Raw genomic sequence first — 26365 nt, 5'->3', positions numbered from 1 at the left:
CAGGATACAGAAAACACATACTTTGTAATCATACAGTCACACATTAAAATCCAACTCCACTTCTTATGATCTATGTGATCTTGAGAAAACTAAACAATTCTTCTAAAAAAGCAGATTCTTTGACTATAAAAGAGGTTGAATACCTCTTTTATTTTACTAGTTGGTTATTTAAAAATGATATTTATTAGGAATTTAGCATGTGGCCTAAAATTCTATAAATGTTTGTCCTCTTATCAATACAAATTACTAGAATTTACGATTTAATTTAAACAGAGAAAAGTAGCTTCATAAATAACAGGCAACTTTAAGATCTCAAATTACACAATTTATAAGAGATATCTAATTTCCTATCAATATTTGTCCTATAATCATGCAGCTGAACAGTGAGCATTCATTGCAACACCAATAATCTGCACTTCTTCCTCTGATTAACAAAATAGTGCTAATTCTTATATGGCAGAGGCTACAAATTGTCCTCCATTATCGATTCTGTTCTTCCTGTTCAGCAAAGGAATCCTCAAATGTTAGTTGGGTACATGTTAATTCTGAATAAAGGCCACATTTCATCTCAATAGCAAAGTGTGACCAAATAAATTCTGGCCAATGGGATAGATGTGTGCTTGACTAGGAGGTCATAGTGTAAAGGGTGAAACCATGCCCTTCTCCTACTCTTTCCCCTTCCTGCTCTCCAGAACATATGTGTGACTAGACAGTGGAAGCTGAAGCTGCCGCCTTGCACATAAAATGGAAGTTGCACATTGAGGATGACAGGGCAAAAATATCAGAGGGCATCTGGGTCCTTAATGATGATGGAACACTGTGCCGAACTTGCACTGGCTTAAGCTCCTGTTATTTCAGTGGGTCTTTGTCATTTCCCCCTGGATATAGTCAAAATTAAATGGACCTAAGAAAACGTATGCAATCAATACTCATAAAATTATTAGGTTTGTTTCCTTCTTATAGTCACTAATGGAAAAGTAAAAAGTTAGGCCATATGTAATCCTAACAAATTACTTTAGCAGTCAGAGAAGTGAGTAACTGGTCTACAATAGTTAGGAGTACAATTTAAGTTTACTGTTAAATTGAGAAATAAATGGTTTATAGGTACTAAGTGACATATATTTTGCCCAAAGTATTTATTGCTTCTTCCTGGAGTATTTTTCATCTTGCTAATGCCCTTTAGAAATTGATGAATCTGCTTGCCTCCTACTTATTTCAAAAGGAAATCTACTTTTAGAACAATTGAAAAGGAATTGTAGAGGACCGTTTGTCATTATAATATTGGATACACTAATAAATAACATTCCTGATTATTAGACCCATATTTTTCTCTTGAGGAGTTATTTTAACACACTTTTCATAGGAGATGTCTGTTTTTTCTCCCTCACACTAGGCAAGTCCCTGATCCCATGGGTTCATTTACTATTACTTTATAAAGCACACATGCAATTATTTGCTGAAAAGTTTACTTACTCAGTTTAGTCAATATGCAATGCATTGACTACAAGTTGGTTTGGACTAAATGCCCTGCAAATTAAATATAATCTTATTTTCTTCCTTTTATTAAATTTACTTTTAGTGATACAGTCTATGTCCTATCTCTGATTCTCAGATGTTAGGATGAAAATCATGTAGAGGTTTGATTAATGGTTGTTGGGTGGCATCCACATTTCTGATTCAGTAGGTCTGGGGCAGGGCTCCAAAATTTACATTTCTAGCAAATTTCCATGTGATGCTGATGCTGCTGGTCTTGGGAAAACACTTTGAGAACCACTGGTCCCCATCAAGAACATAAGGAAATCAAAGAGCGAGCTCAACCTTCATCTCTAGGACAGCACAGCCACATATGGTGTCACACTAACCATCTGAAAAAGATCTAGAGAGGTGGTTCCTCATTCAAGTTAGTAACTTCACTCTGGTACAGAAAGTTACTATTGTGCATGGGAATTGTGGGAAATGGAGAGAAAGAGAAGAGAGGCAAAGTGTATGTGTGTGAAGGTGAAACACTAAAGACCAGTAGACATCAGTGGATGTATAAAGAGAGCAGCTAGTTTATTTATTGAAAATCTACTATGTGCCCAAAACTGTACTGGAGGTTAGGGACTCATCAGTGATCAAACAGAAAATGCTCCTGCTCCCATGAACTTTCTAGTTAGGGGAAATAAACGATAAATAATTACAAAAAATAAATATCAAGCATATCAGATATATCTGTAAGTGCCATGGAGAAAAATAATGGGCAGGTAGGTTGGAGTTAAGTGTTCAGTTTTCACACAGGTGATGTGGGAAGGATGCCTACTAGATATCAGACATGAGAGCTGCCGCAAGAAACCGAGACAGTTCCAACCTGTAACTTAGTAATTACTCATCCCCCAGATGCCAGGATTAGTATAAAGAACTCCAGAGAGTGAGAGTGTAGAATTTCATGACAGCCTTCCTACCTAGAAGTCCAGTGCATTCACACATTCACAGATCTAGTTTAAGTAGGTCTGGGAGAGAAGAGAAACTGTGTTGGTTTTGTGGTCAGCCAGCTTCACAGATTCCAAACTACATCCTTCCCATCGTTGTGCTGCGGAGGACCAGGGTTAGGAAAGAGTTGTGCATATTCCACATTTCAGGCCTGAAATGGAAATTTTCCAATGCACAATAACCATGATCAGAAAACGAGGGTTCTGCTGCATTTAGAGTTCTTACTATAGCAACACTTCCTTCTTTCCCTTTCAGCATGGCAGAAAAGAGGACTTCGGTCAGCCAATATTTCTGAAAGGATCTAGCACAGATAGTTCAATTAATCGTAAATTCTAGGAATTCCTAGGACCTTCTTGGTTATTTTTCAACATATAGTACAGAGGCAGAAAAACAGAAGGATTTGCTCCCAGGGAAAGTCCTTGCCTTTTTAAAGTTAGAAATGCTTACATCTTGAATTGCAAATGTTCATGCATCCTATCTAAAAAACTATTGTGTGCTCTAAACACAAACACAAAAGATCCACCCCCCCCCGCCCCCGCAAAAAAGGAAAGAAACCAAAAATCAAAAGACTGAAAAATATCTCAAACACTCACTCCTGTATCTCTCTTAGGCACTCATATGTGGACACTCATTTGCAAGTTTTTGAACTGCATTTCCCTCCACATTCAGAATTTCCCTGCACTGCACTAAGACAGTGAAATGGGCTGCTGTATATTATTATTTAATCTCTTAGTTTTCTGCATTCTCATGATGTCACTTCCAAGACTCCTAGTTTCCTCTTTTAAAACACAGCTGCATCAAGTCAATTGCTACACTCAAAAGCTCATGTCTTAAAAAAGTGATTGGGCATTCCCAATCCACTGATGATTGAAAATACTTTAGCGTTATCAGATCTTTTTTAAAGGTCCATGACACGTTTAATTGTGTAAACATATCTCCTTTGCGTTGCTTTTTAAGCTTTAAAAACATCAAAATCATGACATGACATGACATGAGAAAAGTTCCATTTTGACAAAATTAAAAACACAAAAATTCTTCTACTCAGAAAATAAATGTAATGGAGAAAATAAATGCAAAAATAGAATTGGCTGGAAACCAGCAACCACAAGAAAAGAAATACTGCAGGAAATGGAACTAATCAGCTAATATAGTGAAGATTTTTTTTTCACAGACTTTCTTCAGGAGGAAAAATATTGTAAATTGTTATAGAAACTAAAAGTTTAAATAAAGGTACAGAATTCTTGAAGTATATAGAATTTCACGTGAATATCTGTTGTTGTTTTTTAAAGATAATCTAGTATTTGGTGGAATTTCCAAAATTAACCTTGAGATTCTTCTGTATTCCTGTGAAACTTTAGTTGGAAGGGCTGAAGCTTTTGAGGAGTTGTATTTGATTATGCCATGATCCCCTTTTCAGAGGCATGCTGGTCTTTGTCCCGAACCCAAGTCACTCCCAGGGTCAGTCCATTCAGGAAAGGCCTTGCTTTGGCAGAGCCCTCCTCAGCTCAGCAAGACACTGCCTAGAGAGATTACACTTCCATGAATTAATCGTCGCCCACACACTGCAGATTTTATACTGTTAAAGCTGCTCTTTGTATTGTTCTCCCATCATGACTTACTCATATCTTTTCGTTATTTTAGTATCAAACACACCATTGTTTTTTAGCTGTCTCATGCCTGAGAAATGCCATTTTAAATAAGGATATGAAAAATCAATGCCTGTATTTTTAAAAATATATTTAGGAATAACTGTCTCATATTTGCTAGGGGTTTTTGGAAAACCAGTGTCATCAAACTTGCCAAATATCCTGAGATTCTAAGTTTTTAAAAAATTAGTAGCTAATTTACTTCACAAAGTCATTCATAAAAAGGGAGGGTAATGGGGGATAAGGACACATATGTAATACCTTTGTCAATCCTATATAATAAAATGCTAATACACAAATTGTCCCCACAGGCAGGAGTTCAATCAACTGGGAGTTAGACGTCCACCAGGGGGTGGCACAGAACGAAGAAAGACCCTGGCCCTTGCCAGCAGCCGGCAGCTGTTAGGTACCCTACCTGTGCACGAATTTCATGCACTTGGCCTCTAGTAAAGAAAAAAAGCAAAAAAGCTTGAGAGCCTCTGGTCATATATGCAAAGATGGCGGATTCAGAGCTATACATCATGCCCAGCTGGTATCGCTGTGGTTGAACATCGACCTATGAACCAGAAGGTCACAGTTCAATTCCCAGATAGGCCACATGCCCAAGTTGTGGGCTTGATCCCAGTTGGGACTTGCATGAGGCAGCCGATCAATGATTCTCTCTTATCATTGATGTTTCTCTCCCTCTCTCTCTCTCTCTCCTTCCTTCCTCTCTGAAATCAATAAAAATATATTTTTTAAATAAAGAATGGACCCCATGGTGACACCTAGAGCTAATATAATCACAGCATTTAAAAACCAAAATATATATTCATTAGAAACCATATGGCTGATCTCTACTTAAGTTACATGTAAGAAAACCCAGGTCCCCAGAGTTGAAATTCCTTATTCAAGGTCACACAGCTGCTGAGTAGAAGAGGCAATAACTGAACCCAGGTCTCTGGATGCCAAGGAACGTTGATGGTCACTAATTATCATTGGGTAAGGAGAGTTCCAGTCAGAAACAGAACAACACAACAGGTAATAAACTGGGAGGGTGGGGGTGAGGGGATTGGGGGGATTGACATGGAACTTTTTCACACCCTTGCTTTAATCCACAAAAACTTATCCTATATAATAAAGAGTAATATGAAAATTAACCCTCATGCCCTCACAAGATGGCTGCCTACAACCAGGCCGGCAGGGGGGTTAGTGAGAGACGACCAAATGACTGAACAAGCAGGCTGCATGGGGCAACCAGGCCAGCAGGGGGGTTAGTGAGGGATGGCCAAATGACTGAGCAGCAGGCTGCGTGGGGTGACCAGGCTGACGGGGGCGCCGTGAGGGGCAACCAGGCCAATGGGGGAGGGCAGTTGGGGGCAACCAGGCCAGCGGGGGCGGGGGGGGGGGAGTTGGGGGTCACCAGGCTGGCAGGGGGTGGGGCAGTTAGTGGTGACCAGGCCAGCATGCACAGGTAGTTAGGGGTGATTAGGCTGGCAAGAAGGGGCAGTTAGGGGTGACCAGGCAGGCAGGCAGGTGAGTGATTAGGAGCCAGCGGTCCAGGATTATGAGAGGGATGTCCGACTGCCGGTTTAGGCCCGATCTCCTGGATTGGAGAGTGTGCAGGCTGGGCTGAGAAGAACCCCCCACCCCCACCCCAATGCACGAATTTCATGCACTGGGCCTTTAGTTCACATATAAATTAATGAAGGTCTTGAGACATTTTATAACCACTATTTCACAATATTCAGGCAAAAGATATAAGGATTTTATGCAAGACATTGCTAAGTACATTACATAAATTACTTCATTTATTTCCTTTGATTACTATTATATCAAGTTTTATCTCCCTTTTGGGGCTATCAACATAGCAATCGTCATGGCCAGTAAGTGCTGGAACCAGCATTTGAACCCATTTCTACGTGATTCCACGGTCTATATTTATACCAAAGAATTACATTGCTTAACTCTTGAAAGTTATCCTCCTTACCCTGTCTACCTCCTTATCATTTTCTAGTAAAATATATATTTATTTTTAAAAATTTGACTGTAGAGCTGCTTCTTGCTTAGGAAAAAGATCATATTCATAAAATTAGACAGAAATAAGCATTAAAATGGATTCTAAATAGAAATAAGTAAGATAAATCAGACTTTCAAAATGAAAATCTTTATGTCTCAAGCACCCAAAAAATGCCTTCCAGGTTTCCATGCCAACCTTTCTAGGATACTAAAATAAGCTGTGAAACAACCTTTACCCACATCGCATTATATAGGCCTTTGATACATTAAACGGTTTCACTGTATTTTTTTTTTAATATGCCCAACTAAATTTTGAATATCTACCAAATGGGAGAATAACACTTGCCTGGTCACTGGTGAAGCAGGCAATGCAGCTTTTGTTTTTCTGACTAAGAGAAGCCTTAAAACACAGATTTGAAGGGGACTTTTCATTTCCATTAACTTTCTTTTTATGTGTATCCATAGTCATAGCTTTTCAAAATAGAGTTTTACAAAAGTTATGCTGAGAATATAAACAGCACTAAGTGCTTAACAGTGAGTCTGTAGAAGACAAATCTGGAAATCTAGGGCACTTCCATGCTTGATTCAGACCATCTGGCCAAAGAAAACAGAATAATAAAAAGCCAAATAGAGCTAAACAGGTCCGCTGATTCTTCTCAGGCAGTTTGAAGAGATTTCTTTTTATTGACCCATAAATGTTCATTAAGGGAGAATGCACTGCAGTTCTGTGGGCTGCTGAGTATGTTAGGGGCCTTCAGTGGGGAAGAACAAGAGACTGCTGGTCAGGAGAGGCGGGCAGGGAGGCCCAGCGTGCAGGTTCAGCCTCTCACATGCAGAAGGAACAGGCAGATGGCAGCCCAGACAGAGTGGTGAGAAAGGAGACGCTCAGGATAGCAATCAAGAGGGGCACACCAGGCACTGGGAATAACCAAAACAGCTAGCCAACAATAGCAACAGGAATGACCGGGAGAGTAATCAAAAAAATGATATCAGACAGGGTTCCAAAAAGACTGTAATGAGAAGGCATATATATATGGTCCCTGCCTTCAAGTCCCGTAGCATTTAATTAAGAAGAAAAACGAATGTTGATTTAGGAATGCGAATAAAGTGGAATGCCATGGTAGACCAGAGTTCTGTTGCTATGGGAGTGCCGAGCAGAGAAGCCCAATGGAAGGAAGGTTTCCCTGAGAAACTGCTGTGTGAGCAGGCATTCCAACAGAAAAAAAAGGTGGGGGGGGAATAAGGAGAGAGGATGCACGATAGGAAGCTGAAAAACTATTTGCTGATACTAATTGAAGGTGAATACAAATATCATTATTTTATTTGTGCCTTACCAGGCTTTGCCTAAGCATGCAATATGTCATATCTAAAGACAGATTCAGCCCTAGCTGGTTCAGTTCAGTGGCTAGAGCATTGGACTGCAGACTGGAAGGTCCCGGGTTCGATTCCAGTCAAGGGCACATGCTTGGGTTGCGGGCTTGATCCCCAGTAGGGGGAGTGCAGGAGGTAGCCGATCAATGATATTCTCTCATCATTGATGTTTCTATCTCTCTTTCCCTCTCCTTTCCTCTCTGAAATCAATAAAAACATATTAAAAATAAATAAATATATACATACATACAGATTCAGGCAACCCTAGAAAAACAAGAAAAGACAACTGCAAATTCATTAGTCATGACTACTCTTATTTCATCACTCATAATAGTGGGCTGTACTGAGTTGATGTCTCTTTATTTATTGGTCTATATTTCCTGCCCATAAATTATAATATGTGTGACTGAAACTTTCATTTCTGAAGGGGTAGTAGCATCCACTAAAACTTTCCCTAAATGAGGAAGATTTAAGATTTGATCAAAGGTAAAGAGACAAAACAAACATTCATATAGAGCTTTTAAAAGGAGCCTAATTAGTAATTCTGTTAATAACAATTTCCTGGATTGAGGTCTCAGGCCATGCCCCTCTCATTGGGAAAGACCTATAACTGTAAGCCTCTTACACATATGAATAAGTTTGAAACTTATTTTATATATTGATTTGAACCCTTGATCAGGGACTAAAATTATAAAATATTCATGATTTTCATAGCACTTCCAAGTTACTTTGAAAAGTATCTGTCACAAACAGTTCTTGAAACATCATATAAGATGGGACAATATTTTTCTCAATCTGTGACTGAAGATTCATCAATCAACTTCAATGAAATGATTAAGCCTCATTTATCCTGCTCTCTTCTTCCAGCCCACTTTCCTTCCTCTGTTTTTAGAGTTCAAAATGCTGTTTTGAAGCAAATGCCATCGTTTTTGCTCTCAAGTTTATGATGCTTCCAACTTATGCCTTGTTGCAGAAGTACATGGCAATGCCTTTCTCTCTGATTAGCTCTTGGAGTCTATGTTATTCTCTTTTCTTGATGTCACCCCTCATCTTCCAGATGAGATCCAATTGGTGAAATAAGTGGAGCCCCATCATTTCAACCAAAACATTGGTAGAAAGATGCTGAAAAGAGCTGTCTGGTTCCTCTAGTGTGAGGTGTAGCTTACCACAGGGTTTTGTTACTTCTCTAAAAGTGAGTGGAAAAAAATACACTCATTTGAATTATATTTATAAAGACAACATTTTCTGAACCCAAACTCTAAACATAATGATCTGTCAAAATATTTTTGTGTGTGATTTATGATTTTACTTATATGAAGTCTTATAAAGTTGAACTGAACTACATTATCAAATATTTAACCTATTATGTATTGAAAAGAATAATATCATGGGGGCGCTGGTACTCATGAAAACAATAACTATTGAGTTTAGCAAGTGAAGCTTCTTTAAAATGTGTTATAGAACGGAGTGAGTGAAGCTTAAAATCTCAAACTCCCGATTTCCTGGCTTGTCAGGTCAGTTAGGTCCTGAATGTGGGCCTAATGTTCTTTGAAAGACAGAGTCCTACTGTCAAAGTTCCAATATGACAAAGCCTCTTTACTTGCCCTTTCTTTGAGAAGTAATCCGCAGTTCTCAACCTGTGGGTCCCGACCCCTGAAAATACATCCTGCATATCAGATATTTGCATTACGATTCATAACAGTAGCAAAATTACAGTTATGAAGTAGCAACGAAAATAATTTTATGGTTGGGGGCATTAGAAAGGTTGAGAACCACTGAAAGGACAGATGTCAATCATTACAGCAGAAACAGTTTTTTTTAAAAAAACAAAAACCAAAGAACATTAAAATGTTTATAAGAACCAAGGTGAAGCATTAAGACAGACAGATGAAGGTGGGAGGAAAAAGTTATGATCCAATCAGACACCCTTTATTCCTGAAGAATAAGTCGTGTCCTTTCCTAGTCATGAAAAAGGGGTGGAGGAAGTGGGGAGACTTGTCAGGTGCTGCCACAAAACAGCTTTTAAAAACCATCAACGGATGCATTTTTAAATTGTTACTAGTTGAGGACAAATCATTTGGCAAACTCCACCTTATATTTAGGTTTGTCAAATAAATGTGGTGTCAAGTTCACACATGTACTTACTTCAAAGGCTGTTTGAGTTACCATCTGAATAAGAGAAAGCAAGACTATGCCTGTTACGCTTCCTTCTAACACACCTGTTGGCACACTGCAGTGCTCACAAAAGCATTTGTTTAATTAATAAATCATTTACTAGGTGTCGTTTTACACAGACTGGAAATAAACTTAGACTGCCTCCGTACTGGAACAGGAAATTATAAGAAGCTCTAAACCTAACTTGGGAGGCAAGTTACCATAGTGGGAGATTTTCAAAAGAAGATGCAACGCACTATCTTTAATCTCACTGCCATTAATCAATATTAATTCAGTCACACCGTATTAACAAGGTACCATCACACAGCCCAACATGCAATTTAGCATGAATAGAGTTTTGCTCAAAGGTTACTGCGTGATACGGGTCAGGTTAAAAAGAAATCCAATAATACACATGACATTTAAAAGTGTGAGCCCTGTTTAGTCTGAAAAGTATAATAGGCAGCAAGGCAAACAATACTGCTAAAGTCTATCCTAGGAAACTATAAGCTCTTGAGAAATAAATGGCTATTTGAAAGGGGAAATAATTTTCCTTGTTAAAGGATGACTCTGAAGGCTTAGGTTGTCTGAAGAATTTTCCCTTGTAATTAGAAGTTAGGCCTTCACCTCCAAATTAATAAAACAAAGCGAAATAATGCAAAATAACACTTCTGCTGGAAATACTGAGCCCTTGTGACATTCTTTTCTCTTTGCAAAAAGAACTAAAATTCGTGCAGGTGAATAATGCTGCTTCACTATTAGTCACTCGTAGAGTTTTCTCCACATCCTTCTTCAGAATTCTAATTTTATACACACACACACAAATGTGAATTTTAAACTGTTGCTACTAAATTTAAAGAGAAATTTTAAGAAAAAAAACTGGAAAAAAAGAATTCTTTTATTAGAAAATATGGGTTTGAGTTCTGTATATATATATGTGGGGGAGAAGAAACTTTACTCTTACAGGTTTTGCCGGCTGGTCTAAATAATCAAATCAACATGAGACAGATTAGCAAGAGAAAATAACCAAGTTTAATTACAAGTGTATGTACCGGAACCCCACATACCTAAGAGAGTCAGAGACCCCACAAACAGGAGCGACTGAGAGACAGAAAGAGAAAATGAGGTCTGTATGATATTCTGTGTTAAGGCTAAGGTAAGGCACCTTGGAGCTTCAGAGAGGAGGAAGGTCATTTGCAGGATAAGAAAAGCAGATGTTCAGTAATTAGAAGCTTGCCCTGCCCTTTAGATAGGTCATAAAAAGTTATTTCTGGTGATAACTCTTATTATGGTCAAAGCCCCTAATTTAAATTCTTTAAGGCAGAGGTAAAGTTTCTTGTGAGCTCCCAGTACCATCATGGGGAGGCCTGTTCTCAACTTCTTTAGATACATTTTAAGAAATGAATTGCCCTAGCTGGTTTGGCTCGGTGGATAGAGTATCGGCCTGTAGACTAAAGGGTGCAGTATTCAATTCTAGTCAAGGGCACATGTCTGAGCTGTGGGTTTGATCCCCAGTAGGGGGCATGCAGGAGGCAGCCAATCAATGATTCTCATCATTAAGGTTTCTCTCTCTCTCTCTCTCTCTCTCTCTCTCTCTCTCTCTCTCTCTCTCTCTCTCTCCCCCTTTCCCTTCCTCTCTGAAATCAATAAAAATATATTTTAGAAAAAAAGAAATGAAGCATCAGCTGCCTAATAGGGAAGCCTAGCCTTAGTAATCTCTAGATCTATTTATCATCAACAGATGCTCACTCTGGGTGCAACCTTAGTGATTACTCCCAGAAAGCTCATAATTGCAGTAATTAGGGTCATGTGACCTCCAGCTTGTCTTGCTTTGAAGAAGAAAAAAAAGCAGCTGGCCAAACATTAGCATCTAAATGGGCACCTAGGTGTTTCAGTTGAGGAGTTTACTTAAATGCACCAGAAAGCTGTAAATGCCCAATCTGGCACCACTTTCAAAAGTAGTTTATGCGTTGTTTTTATATAGCCCATTCTGAACGTTAGTTCCCTGCTAATTTACCCAGCAACCTGATGGCTGAGTGTGTGGAAGGAGGGATCATTTCACTAAATCTTTCCATTTTAAAGGCTGTTTTGTTTGTTTTAGAATATATAGGAGTATATGAGAAGAACTGAACCATCCATTGACGACTTTTCTTACGAAGCAATGTTTTTATTCATTGTAAGGGCAAATAAATTGAAATTAAAAATAAGAGGCTTAATTTTCCTTGTTGAAAATAAGTTTAGAGACTTTGCCCCTCTCCCCTTTCTTTCAGAATTTCTTTCACAGTCCTTTTCAAATGTGTGTAAATCTTTATGCTGGTTAATTTAAGCCTGGGGCCATTCTCACACTCTCCAGAATGTTTACTCAAGGGCCCAGGAGTCTTTTTTTTTTAATGCAAACATACGAGAGGATAGCTCTCTATCTCCCCATTCTTGTGTGAGAGGAAGAGTCAAACTTCCTGGGTTCCTTTCTCCTGTAAAACAACTTCCTGTCATAAAGATATGAGAAGTTTGTCCTCTGGAGAAAGTCAATTAGCTCACACAGATGGGCATGCCAATTGCTAGGTAAATGTGGTCCTCTGACTTGAGGACTAGTTGCTGTTTATCTTGAAAGCATGCATGTAATGGACTGTATCTACTTGGCTATATGAAAGGGTGACATTGCTTTTGATCTTTGCAATCTCTTAGTGCAGTGGTTCTCAACCTGTGGGTCGCGACCCCTTTGGCGGTCAAACGACCCTTTCACAGGGGTTGCCTAAGACCATCCTGCATATCAGATATTTACATTATGATTCATAACAGTAGCAACATTACACTTATGAAGTAGCAACGAAAATAATTTTATGGTTGGTTCACAACATGAGGAACTGTATTTAAAGGGCCAGAAGGTTGAGAACCACTGTCTTAGTGGATTGCCTGTAATAAGCATCACATTCTAGTTAAAGCTTATTCAATAACATAATGGCTTTCTTTCTCTAATATCTTTGTGGAGAGGACTTCTGGGTTGGGAGAAGTTTTTGTTTTTAATTATATTGCCCCAACAATTCCAATTCCAATTATCCCCCTCTTCCCCTGCAGTTGAGCCCTTTGAGATAATATAACAAATAATTTAAATGGTGAAATTCCAAAATTCCCATGTGAAGTTGAATAAAGATATATAATGCTTAATGTTACTATTCCATTTACCTTTCATTATAAACAAGTTTGGTAACATTAATACCAAGATAAAATAAATTCAGATAGCATGAATGCTAGTTGGAACATTCAGTTCCATGTGTGTGCGTTTTCTTTTCACAAAACATAACACAAAAACATAATTTGATAGAAGCTCTTAGAACAGACACCCACATGAATATTTCTTAATGTAACTGTTCTTCGTGCACAAAAAGAGCACAACAAATCTCATGATGGATTGGATTTTTGCTCATAGTTTAAAAAAATAAGTGCGTAAAAGTAGCTCAACAAATATTTGTGGAAAGAAAAATAAGGAAGATTTAGACAGAAGGAGAGAGGGAAGGGGTAGAATCCAGGTCCAAACCTGTCCTGCACCCTGTTTCAAGTTTCCGAACTTCCCAGTCCTCAGTCCTTTCTCAGTGCCTTGGCTTCCATGGACCCCTTGCAAGAAAGCCACTTTCTTTTCTTCCACATTCTACTATGTTTATTTAAATTCTATTCACCTCTAAACCCAGATGAAATCCCCCCTTTTTTATAGGCGGTCTTTGTAAATAACAGCAGGTTATAACCTCTATGGATCTCCCTAGAAAATATGTCTGTACTTAGTATTTGATGATATCACCCTGTATTAGTTACTACTTACATGCATTAGTTTTCCCTTTCCTCAACTTGATGGCAAGCTATTGCAAAGCAAAGAAACCATTTTCAATACTTCTAAAGAGCACTCAAGTGAACTATAAGCGCACGCTCAATACCTGATTTATTAATAAGTGCTCTGTTTCATTGAAACTGCAGCTTCTCCATAGGCTTGCTTCATATACGCAAAGATTTCAACATGAGAGTACAGATTTAGTACCCACGATTCAGAAATACTACCATCTATAAATCCCTATGAAACTAGGATACTGAAGAAAACAATCTGGTTTCCCAAAGGTCTAGACCAGGCAGAAAGGGGTTATTATCTGGGCTGTTTTACTTTATATTTTTTCTTTCTTTTTGAAAAAAATTTTCAAAATTTTCCTTAGCCCCACCCCTCACTGACCTCCCACCCTGTGAGGTGGTGTACCTCCATGTGGGGCCACCTTAGCTACTGACTCCTGAATCCAGCAAAATGATACATCATTTGACTGGGTGAGTGGGATGCCATTTATGGCAGTGTTAAATAATGAAATAAGTATCAGGAACAACATTTGTGTGTGAGGTCTTTTCTGAGATAAATAATGAAATATCTCTGAGCAAAACCATGACATAGAAGTGGTGAAGATACTACCTTCAATCCAAGGACAAAACATCTACCTGAGAAAACTTTCTGAACACAAGACCACATCAAATCACATTCCACACAGTTTTTATGTCTCCCACTGGCATTTTTCAGTTCCTACAATGTAACAGGAATGCAGCACTTCCAGGTTTAATGGGGGAGGTAGAGTGATGTTTGATGCAAATAAAAACAATTTAGATAACTTCTTTGGGGAATTTCTATTTATAGCTGATGCCAAATTACTGAAGTACCATAAGATATTATAAGGTTTCTTAAGTAGTTATTGATATGTTAAATGTAGTTTTTTATGTTGTGCATGCTTGTATGAAACAGAAGGTGATTGCTTGCCACTGAAACACCTATATAATAACCTACCCTGAATACATAATTTCTCTTTGGTCATAAATTTCTCCTTGTCTTACATGGCTGCTTGTATATGCTTCAAACACACCACTAATAGTAAAGGGCTTACATCTTTAGTAAACAGGTAGAAAACCCCAAGGGTTAAACTAAGTACAAAGGTCCTCTCCCTGTGACAGAATTGTCAGATGGTCTGTATTAGGTCTCTTCAGTCCCTAAGAGATAAAGGAGCGTCAAAGTGAAATTTAAAAGTGTTTGCAACTGTAAAGTTGCCTATCAAGTTAACTGTTCACTGACCCATTTTTCCATATTTCCAAACTTATTTTAAAATGTTTTAAATAAGGAAAACCTTGGTGAAAAAAAATCACAATTAGAGGAAGGAATCCTTGTAATTTCACTTTCCTTAATGGTTTCAGAAATGAGGCCTTAAGTTCCTCCATAGAAACATGTAAGTTTTCTACTCCTGTTATTCAATTCTCCTTTATAGGGCTAGAATTTCTTATAGCTGACTTAAGACCCCTTAAAAGGCCAATATAGTTGGGGGTTGTTTTTTTTAAGTGGGCTAACTCATTCTTGCACATTAGTCTTGTACTCAGAGAGCTACTTCTGGCAAACACATGGCAAAAGACTTAAGGACAAGACTGAAAAAGTAATTTCCATTCTATGGGTCAATCATCTTTAGGCAAAAGATATGAAGTTCACTCTTATTTGTCATTCTAAAGTAAATACTTATAAATGAAGCCTTCACATATTATAAGCAAGTAATTACATTTGGGTAAACGTGTATTTTTCTACTTATTTTTATACCTAAAAATACTTTTCTATATCTTTAAAAACTATTACATTTCACAAAAGAGTCAATTGTAAAAACTGCGTCTGGTAACTAGCTTTCTCCAGTCATAAAATGAGGATGACAGTATTTAAGTTCTAAATATCTATTTATATTCTAAAAATTAGTCAAAGTACTTGCTCTATTTTTGAACTATAAACTTTATTTCAGACAGAGAGAGGAAGACAGGGGTGGGTAGATACATACATATAGCTATGGATGCATGTGTATAAGTGTTTTTATTCAGCCCTTCACTAATTAGATTTTAAAAAGTAGAAGGAAAAGTAAACACAGCAAAGACTCTAAAATAACATAAGCTGATGGTCATAAGACATTGAATAATGTGGAATGAAGCCAAATTCACTTTGGTTTGTCATGACAAATGGTTTTTCAACTAACAATTTTAATATTCCTAAATAACTGCAAGGAATTCGTTCAGAAAGGGCAAATGATTTTACCTTCTTTAACAGGAATAGCCCATCGAGTACGCCCCAAAGAAAAGCCCTCATATTGTTCATTGGCAAACTATGCAACATCAGCATGCACATCTATGCATCTATCTAACATATATAGTTATATTATATATACCTTTTTCTGCTAAGCAATTGATGATTTTCTATTCTCAGTTGAATAACTGATGAAACTTAGTGAGTCTCATGTAGATTTATAGAATCTGAGAAACAAGAAAGCATATCCCTCTTTTAATACTACAAAGTTGTTACTTCGCAATAAGTAGGCCATAAAAGAAATAAAGGATTTCTAAATGAATGGACTTCTTACGTAAGAATAAAATGCACTTAAGTTTTTATTTCCTCTAAACTTCCCTAATAAGATAGAGGCTCAAATGAAAGTCATGGCATTCTTTAATGATATAAATTGTCTACAAAATGATCCCCCATGCAATTCTTTGGAATGGCACTCTTTCGGATGAATTCAGGGAAAGAATAAAAATTAGCTGGTCAATGAATTAAATCCACAGGACTGATTTCTCAAGCATGGGGTTTATGAACACATATCCAGGTGGTTGTCTTTTGTAGCCATTTGATACAGCAAACATTTAACGAAGAGAAAAAGAGTCAGCTGGAACACTTTTCTCTCACATGGAAAAAACAGATCCATTACTTGTTATTCAAGATATTTCTGGTGGGCTGTTTTCTTATTTGTCCTCTGTGGCATGGCATCAACAAGCCAATTTCCTCAATATGTCAAGACTGTCAAAATAAAGAGCGATTCTGAAAACACATAATCCTGAGGCATCCCACTGGGTCACATAAGGAGACTGAGAGGCGATAGTGAGTTTGCCTCTCCACCTTCTCCCCACTTCTCCCGTTCCAAATCATGGCATGAGTGCGTTTCTTTCTTGTAATGTCTGTGATGGGAAAGTATTAGTTTTTATAAAAAGGAAAAAAAATAAGAACTTATGATGATTCAGATTTCAGAAAGCGGCACAAGAGAAAGCAAATTCTCCTGGGACTAACTGGTCTGTCCAGTCTGAAATGTGATTCTAGCAGCTTTGTATCTCTCCTTAAAGTGGTAAACAAATAATTAGGCTGATCTTTCCAGAATCTCAAAGTTACTTTGTCACATGCCAATCCCATAATTATAATTCTAGATATGTGTTCATCCATAAGTACATAACTATTACCTTATGCTAAATGTAGAAAAAAAAGTACATTAACAAAGCAATCGCTTTTCTCATATCTTCATATTTTAAATCCTCCAAATTAGATCTAATGATTATTACTGCTTCAAATGCATTTTAAGGGATTTGCTTATGCTTTTTGCTCAGCTTTTCCCATCACCAAGGGAGGGCATACAGTGGTTAATAATTATTATAACATACATATACTTACATATGCATATATATACATATATAGCAATATACTTAGTTTACAGATATGTAATAAAACTGTTCCTTGTTGTTTCTAATCTTAATAATTCACACAATAAGCATTTCCTGGGTGTCCACTTCAAGGCCCTACCAGGGCAGAGAAACAAGAATGAACACCCCAGATGCTATGAGCTCCTAGGGGAGATAAGACATAGCCAGAAATAATGATAACAGAAAGAAGTCTGAACAAATGCTATGAGAGATGTGTGAACAACAGGAAACAAGTTAGAAAGGAAACGGAGCTGCTTCTTTTTTAGTTGTTTTTTTTTAATTTCTTAAATGTGGCCAAAATGAGATGAGATGAGGTATCAAGTTGTCATGTTGACCACACCAACAGTAAAACAAAAATCCCAAAAAGAAGATAAAATATGATTTGCTTTTAATTAAAATGAAAAATTAATGATCCAAACTTAACCCTGTGCATTGAAAATATTTCTTATTCAAAGATTTATAGTTTGCCAAAGATCTCATTCTACTTGTAACTTCTGCTTAGCAGATGGGTAGGAGCTGGCTGAGAAAATGAGTAGCAAAAAGTTCAAAAAGTCTTACAGGAAATTTCATGTTTAAATGTGTGCAAGCTTATACAGAATACATTGAGGAGCAAATATAAAAGGAAGCCAGGCGAAGTGTCTTCATTAAATTCAACATCAAACTAAATGAACACATTATATTACTGGTCACAAATAGAGACTTTTAACTATCATTTGTGTGGATATTTCACTTTTTTTCTTAATAAGTTACTAATTATCAGTAGGCATTATTTTAACATGTTATATTTGCTACAATCCACACAGATTTCAAGAATAGCAAAACACAGTTTGTGTATGAAAGCGAGAAATAGTGGTGTGTGCATGTGTGTGTGCGCGCGCATGTTTTGTATTTGGGTAGAAGAGCAAGGGCACAATTGAGGCCACTGTGCCTGATATGTGCTAGACATTGCAATTTGAAGGCTAACTAAAGGTGTTGACAGCTAAATTCCTGATTAATGTAAGCACATAGGAAAAGCCAATGCTTTCCTTTATGTTAACTATCATCAAAAGCCTATTCAAGAAGATTCGCAACAACTGATATTTTGCTCTTTTATGAGCAACAAAAGTCCTCATTTCAATCAGGGTTTATTTTATTTTAAAATCTGAATGCATGTCCTAGAGAAGAAAATGGAAAGGATAAATGAAATTCTATGCCCCCTGCTGTGAGCACCCTCTAAGACTCTACTATTGCACTAAACTGGTTTGGGATCTCCCATAAAATCAAGTAACCAGAAAACAGAACAAAAGGAATGGCATCTTAAACCTCGGCTAATTAATTAAATTTGCCATTGACAAACTACTTTCAACACTATCATCCTCAGGAAACGTGGCTACCAAATCATGGGCTTCAAAGTGTTTTGCTGCCAAATCAGAAAGCTGACTATTCTTTAAATTGTGAGTTAGCCTCACCAAGAAGTCATTCTTTCATATGCGTGGTTATTAAATAAATGAATTTGAGTTGGGTCTTCTTAATCAAAATCCAGCTAGTAAAACAGGTAAAATAAGTGAAACAATTATCAAAACTACAAAATTATCAGTACTACAAAAACAAACACAGCTCAGGAAAACACATTTGAAAACGTCCCAAGTCCGAAATGTATCTAGGTCTAAGCTCAGCTTCCTACCACACTCTGCAAGGCTATTCTGACCCAGCCATCCAAAGGCCCTGGATACCTCTATTTTATTTCACAGTTTATTCACAATCAATATTATAAACACACCACCAACCTTAATTCCAGCCAGCAGTCACAAGATACCTTGGATCAGATCAATAAAGTCTGAAAGATAAACAGAAAGGCATCCATAAACTTAATCGAATGACTTAGTTTTTTATTTTACTCAGAAAGAAGATAAAATTACTTGGTTTCTTGCACCATAAAATTTACTGGCTGACAACACATTAATTTAAAATAAGGGAATGTTATGTAGTTACAAAACTTTAAGCTTAAAATTATTTTCTAGATTTCACTTAAAAACATATATCAGATGTGGCTCCCTGGGGTACTATGGTAATTAGGCCCTATTTTTATTTTCAGCAGTTGTTTTTTTTTTTAAAGTAGAACAATTCTCATGCTTATATGCTGAAATGTCAACCAAAATTTTTTTTAAATAAATTCTGTACTCAATGTATTATCATTTGTCTTGAGAGATCATTAATTAACAAATAATAAAGCTGATGCATTTGGATCCTTAATTGGATTCAACATCCACAGACAGTCTGTAGATTTTTAGACCAGGATCAATAACCTATCTAAAGGCAAAAAAAAACCCCCACATAAAACAGCCACCAAAGACAATTTCAATGGCAACCTATCCATGGTCCCACTGCTTCTTTATACAAAGCCTTGCCACTAAATTATGCTGAGAAGCACACTATTAAGTGAACGTAACGAAGGAGGTAAACTCAGGACAAAAGCAAACCCAAAAGGATTGGGTCAAAAGTCAGCCTGTCTTTTGGACAGTTATTAAAAAAATATAACTTTAAAATAATATAGAGTGAGATTCTTGACTTGCTGCAGGGCACATCTATGGCTAAATCTCCAATTTTTAAAAAAACTTAGCTTAAAAAAGTTAGCTTCTGGACTTGTGTTTATGAGTTAACTGGTTGGAAGTTAGAATATGTTCCATATGACATGTTAGAAATGGGTAATTATTGGACACCTAGGTTAAAGTCCAAGAGCTAAATTAAACTATAGTGATAATTACGTAATGAAAAGGATAGTCTAAAGTAATTTCATATATTCCAATGAGATGATACATTATTCTCATGACTGTAGTAATCATTTCACTATGTATAGGTATATCAAATCATCACGTTGCACACCTTCAATATATATATTTTATTTAAAAAATAGAGTACTACTAAACAAAAAAATGATTAGAAATGAAACTCTTGATTTTTAATCTTAATGCAGGCGCTTAAGAAAAGTGAACTTTATCATAAAAGAATAAATGATATGTGGATGAAATTGTGGAGATTTTTTGAAAAGGATTTGAGGACACTTGGAGGGACTTTCAAGAGTAATGAATGGCTTTAGTATGTCTGCTTCCACTTCAAGCATCTGACTTTATTTTACTTTAATATAAATTTTTTTTGCTATAAAGCCAACAGTTCCCAATCTGCTTGCCATAGTACCCTAAGACGCCAGAGTAAATTCAGAGAATGGTGAAATATTTTCAATATATGAAAAAACACAGCAACATCCATCAGGCACCATGCAAATTACTAGCTTGAAGCTAGTTCACAGTTTCAATATTAGATTACTGGTCATTCTTTTCAATGATACCATTAAGTGTGCAAAATTGTTTTTTAGATGGGGTTCATGATATAAAAGCAAACCCTGCATAAATGGTGAAGGAAAAATATTTTTTTAAAGACTTGAAAAAAAGCAGTACACATGAACTCTAGGGGATGAAACACGAAACACAAGTAGTGGGCACATTGCATGTGAAGGATGAAAAAATAATTTTCCTTCTATCCTAAATTCTTCTGGCAGGACTAATCCTCAAATTAACATGGGACAGATAATCAAGAGAAAATGACCAAATGGATTATAAATGTACATACAGGGAACAGGGAACCCAAGGACTCACTGGGAAGGTGAGGCTTCTATGTCATTTTGGACTAAGGAGAGAGAGGTAAGAGTCTGGGATTTCAAAAGGGAAAGTGGGCAATTCACAGGCAGAGGAGAAAGAGCAAACATGTGAAAAACAAACTCTTGCTGGACCACCCAGGACCATGGCACATGGAGGGAAGACTAACAGACTTTGCTTGGTTTCCCCCTGTGTCCCACATTTAGTTTATATTATAGGTGATAGCTTCCTTCCTTTAGGCAAGTAAAAGGGAGGGTCAAAGGTTCTTTGAGTCTTTTGCTTCTTAAAAATAACCAGCCTAAAAGAATCAATACCTCATAAAGCACATTTTAGGGTGGCCAACTGCTTCCCCTCAGTACACATTAACCATGTTGATCATCAATCATCATTCCCTGAGCAAAGCTGGTTCCCCGGTTGCCGGGAGCCATGGGAAGACCACAGAGAACTGAGTATTTGTTTGTGTGCGGTTTTAAACCTCAATTTACCATTTGACCGCAGCCATTTCTTGCTCAAAGCCCTTTGGCATACTAGATCAACGTCCTGATAGCTTTCATATTCTTTTAAGGAGATTGGATTTTATCTTTTCTACAGTCAGTTTCAATATATACTTTCATAGCAAAACCAAAATGATTACTTGAGGCGTTTTTAAAAACTCAGGCTTCATGTTTCATAATGTGATCGGGGAGACATTCCAACTTGTCCCACCACTGCCCCCCAACCTTGTCCCATCTCCAAAACTTCTAGTGTTTTTTTTCCAAAACAGCAAAATTCAAACATAAACTTCATTTCAAATATGAATGTTATTTTAGACACGTGAACCTTGCACTTGAGTCCACAGGCTTAGTGGAAGAAGAGGAGCACAGAGAAGAGCATCAGTAGGTATTTGTTAAGTGAATGAAGGTGCTTACTATTGCACCTTTCTGATGCTTCATCAAATTTAAATATATGGTTGAACATCCCCCTTTGGGCAGAAATAAGACAAAAAGTCCCACCCTTGCCCCACCTGACTTGCATCAAAAATATTTAATGGAGCCCTAACTGGTGTGGCTCAGTGGACAGAGCATCAGCCTGAAGACTGAAGGGTCCCAGATTAGATTCCGGTCAAGGGCACGTGCCTGGGTTGTGGGCTCGATCCCCCCAGTAGGGGATGTGCAGGAGGCAGCCAATCAATGATTCTCTCTCATCATTGATGTTTCTCTCTCTCTCTCTCTCCCTCTCTCTTCCTCTCTGAAATAAAAATACATTTTAAAAAATAGTTAATGGAAACAAAGTACTGAGGAAGAAGAAGTGTTCTGTTTTGAGCTGATGGACTCAAGTTCTCTTGGGGGTTTTATTTGCTTGCTTTTCTCATTTGAAGGGGGGCATGTCTATTTGCAGCATCAAGAGCAGCTGCTTTGTAAATTAACTCCCCCTACACACACACACACACACACACACACACACACACACACACACTCTCAACCGAGTTATTAAGCAAATAGGTCCAGAATAGAGAAGATTTATGTAGCCCCAAGGCTCAGTCCTCCCTGTGAACATCTGCCATTTCAAACACACAGGTTAAGACTTCTGTGTGGTGTCTTGCTAAACAATGCCCTAAGCATAACTCACATAAGATTCTTATCTGCCGCCTAGGAGCAGATTCAGCATCTGCACTTAGGCAGCTTAACTTAGCAGGCTTTTAAAAGCACCACTTCTCCATCCCTAAGTTTCCTTCTCCACGCCCCTCCCCCCCCCCCCAACACACACACACAAAGGAAATGTCAGAAAACAATCTTGAGAGTTAATTGCTAAAGCTTTTTATCTTTCTGTTTTTCCAGTGAGACATGATCTCATACCTACATATTACAAATCATATTGTGATGGTCAGATCAAATTATAAACCCCACAGCAAGCTTAAGTATGCCCGGTTACAGCTTATCCTGTAACCGGGCATACTTAATAAAGAGCTAATATGCTAATTAGACCAAACAGCCCCATGTCCTCCCGGACAACCTTCCGGACAAAGCTGGGGATGCGAGGGCAGGCAGAGGCTGCGAGGGCTGGCTGAGGCCCTTGCACAAATTTTGTGCATTGGGCCTCTAGTAAGGAATAAAAACAGAAAGTATCAGACATATTTTAGGTATTAGTTTATCAAGGTCAACTGTCCATTGAAAAGCCACCTTTCACTCATTCTGTGCTTCTCCCTTCTTCAAGTGACACCTGAGTCTCAATTTACAGAAACTGTTACCACATAAGTAACAGAAAAGTGACTGACTGGGTTTCGTTTTACAGCTACAAATTCAGGGAATATTGCCATTGCAAGGCAAATTAAAAATAAATTCTCGTCTTTAAATACATTTGTGCTCTTATTTATAATCTTTATATTTTAAGAATACATCGAAGTTGTGGGTTTTTTTTAACTACACTTGTTTATTGTGTCAGGGATCCAAAGTTCTTTGTCCTCAAAGAGCTTCCTTAGACTCTAGTGGGATGGAGGTAGTTATGAAAAGACAAAAGGCCATGATACAAAGCAGAACACGCCTGCTGTCGCAAAGAGCTACCGGAGATGAAAGAAGGGCGGGGAGGGGATGAAATCCTGTTATATAGATAAGGATTCACAGAAGGTGCATTTGAGTTGGGCCCTGAAAAAGGCAAAGGACTTTGATTGCTGGGGATGGAATGGGAAGAAGACCAACTCAGACAATGAACTCAGCAGAAACAAAGTAATGAAAGAAGCAAAGCCCAGGGGATGTTTGGAACAACCTCTGCAGTACCACCTGCTAGAGAAACACAGTAGAGCAATAATTCGTTGAAAGGCTAGGCTGGGTCTTTATAGGGAGTAATGACCTTGAGTGAAAAGCTGAGGAGGTTGTATAGTTAAATATGTTTAATTTTGTGTGCTAACATGAACCACTGAAGGTTTTATGTTAACGACTGCATAATTAGGACATCCAATCTGACAGGACTGTATAGATTGGATCAGAAATGAGAAGAATTAGAGGAGATTAGACCTCCTTCAGAAGTCCATGTGAATGGTAATGACCAGTCAACTCAGGTAGAGACTGTCAATATAAAGAAGGAAGAATGCTCTAACGACTGCATAGGCCAATGTCTTAGTCCATCCTGGCTGCCATAACTGAGTACCATAGACTGGGTGACTTAAACAATAGAAATGTATTTGTCACAGTCAGAGGCTGAAAGTCTGAGATCAGGGTGCCAGCTTGACCTGGTTCTAGTAAGAGCCCTCTCTTCCTGGGGCCTGGCTTGTAGACATCTGCCTTCTCCTTGTGTCCTCACATGGTCACTGTCAAATCAGGGCCCCACATTTGTGAACTTATTTGACATTGACGACCTCCTGACAGCCTTATCTCTAGGTACAATCACACTTGGGGTTAGGGCAACACAACTCAGCCCATAGCAGTGTGCATAACCTACGAGGCTTATGGGTCGGTTGGTTATGAGAGGCACAGGACAGAGAAAAGGAACCAAGAGAATTCGGAGGATTTGAGACAGCCTCCCAGGAAGAGGGGTCATTCTTAGAAACAGGGAAGGCTGAAGGAAGATCAGGTTGCCGAGCAAGAGTGGAGAATGATAGGGGAAGTTTTTATTCATGCTATATTTCAGTTTCCTACAGGATAAGCAAGGGAAGGTATTCATCAGACATGTAACCTATTCATGGGGCCTATGACTTTATGTGATATGAAAAGAGTGAAATCTTACTTAAAATTAAAACAAAACAAAAAGGAATGAAAATTGTGCTGATATATTTAGGCCAAAATATATCAAGATACAACCAGAAGTGTATGTGTATGTTCCAGATCATAGACTTACATTGTCTAGCCAGCCCACATTATGGAATATTTAATCACATTTTGCCTTGATATAGCTATAACGTTCACAGAGTCCTGGCTGTGTGTAAGCCCATATTGTTCTTAATGAATGCCATATCCTGCCTGCCAGGCTGTGGGCTACACTGGGTCAGTTACCCAGCAAGTCCATGTTTGTATCATAATGTGGTATACGGCACAAAGTCAGGGATGCATAAATGTGGAATGAGTCACCCTCCAGAAAAAGAGGCTGGGTGGTGGGCACCTCTAGACTTTGTATTACTCACATAACATAACAGCATAGGAAGCTAGGCACTCGGTATGCCTCTTAATAGGATGTTCCATATTTTGACATGTTCACTGTAGGTTCTGTAACAATGATTGGAAATACAGGTTAAGGCTAAAGAGGACCAGGCCCATGCTGGGAAATTATATTTAATTCACCCATCTACTGTAACAACACCAGAGAAAAATGAGCAGGTGATGCAGGAACTAGAAATAATAATAAGAACACATTTAAAGTGAATAATTTTCAAATGACTCAGTCATGGAATTTGTTTCATGAACACTATAGTACAGTAAGTCCTCACCGAAGGTCCTCAATAGGTTCTTGGAAACTGTGACTTTGGGTGAGAGATGTGTACCACTGGCTAAGAAATATAAATAAGAGTTAAGATCCTAGGCCCTGTTTCTGGTCATGAAAACATCACCAAGCTTCTGAATAAAAACCCAAAACACTTCTACTATTAAGCACTGAAACAAATGTGAGCTATATATTCATTTAAGAAAGAATATAAACAAGTAAGAGAATGACTTTCCAGCCCACTTATTCCAGTTTCAGAGTCACTGGTGGTCGGAGCCTGTCTTGGCAGTTCAGGGTGCAAGGCAGGAACCAGCCCTGGACAGGACCCCCTGCCATCACAGAGCCACTCCCACCCACACTCACTCAGACAGGAGCAATTTAAATACGATCCGCACGCCTGCACATCCTTGGGATGTGGGAGGAAACCTGTTTGAACAACACAAGTTGGAACTGAGAAAGTCCACTTATATGCGGATTTTTTCAATAAATACATATAATACTAGAAATGTATTGTATCTTCCTTATGATTTTCTTAACATTTTTCTAGGTTACTTTATTGTAAGAATACAGTATATAAGACATTAACAAAATATATGTTTACTGACTATGTTATGGGTAAAGCTCCCTCCCAGTTAACACTGGCTATTAAGTTTTTGGGGAGTCAAAAGTTATATACAGAATTTTGACTGCACAAGAGGTTGCCACCCCTAGCCCCTGTGTTGTCAAGTGTCAACCGTATTTTCTTTTAATGTTTTGTTTTTAAGTTAGGGCACTGATGGCTTTTCTTCACTGCATAATTCCTTAAGGAATTCTGGTATATTCAAATTCAGGTAATATCATATAGGTAAGCATGCTTTAGAAAAACTATGAGAACAAATAAAAAATTTCTGAAGTGAAAAGAGCCCATTCTCCTGTAGTTCCTGCTCTAAGATTTTTATAATGGTACAAAAATTTTGAAAGACAGCAGTATTTATTTTTTAAGAAACTTTTTGCTGAAACTACCTAAATGTCTATGACAAAAAGGCCATTCATAGCCTCATCCTAAGTCCTTTTGTTTTGTTTTGTTTTCTTCTTTGTAATTTTAATTTTACCAGTGTTGGGCGTATAGATAGTTTAAGAAGTTAATTTATGCAAGGCTTATGATGAGACTCAGCAGGAAGTAGTATGAGTTATTTGAGGCCTACACTGTATCTGAATAACACT

The 26365-nt window shown here is 37.8% G+C and overlaps 1 protein-coding gene across 1 annotated transcript in view; it reads right to left on the bottom strand.

Moving 5' to 3' along the window:
• The window catches only part of MAP2 (microtubule associated protein 2), a 231955-nt gene that overhangs the window by 147655 nt on the left and 57935 nt on the right, over positions 1-26365 (bottom strand). Inside the window, exon 2 of the mRNA XM_081095227.1 lies at positions 18908-18957. The gene's annotated coding sequence lies outside the window, so the exon portion shown is untranslated. The remainder of the gene's footprint in view (positions 1-18907; positions 18958-26365) is intronic.

This window comes from Myotis nattereri (assembly GCF_964212035.1).
Source record: "Myotis nattereri genome assembly, chromosome: 7".
NCBI classification, from domain to species: domain Eukaryota; kingdom Metazoa; phylum Chordata; class Mammalia; order Chiroptera; family Vespertilionidae; genus Myotis; species Myotis nattereri.
This window is presented reverse-complemented; position numbering and strand designations above follow the sequence as displayed.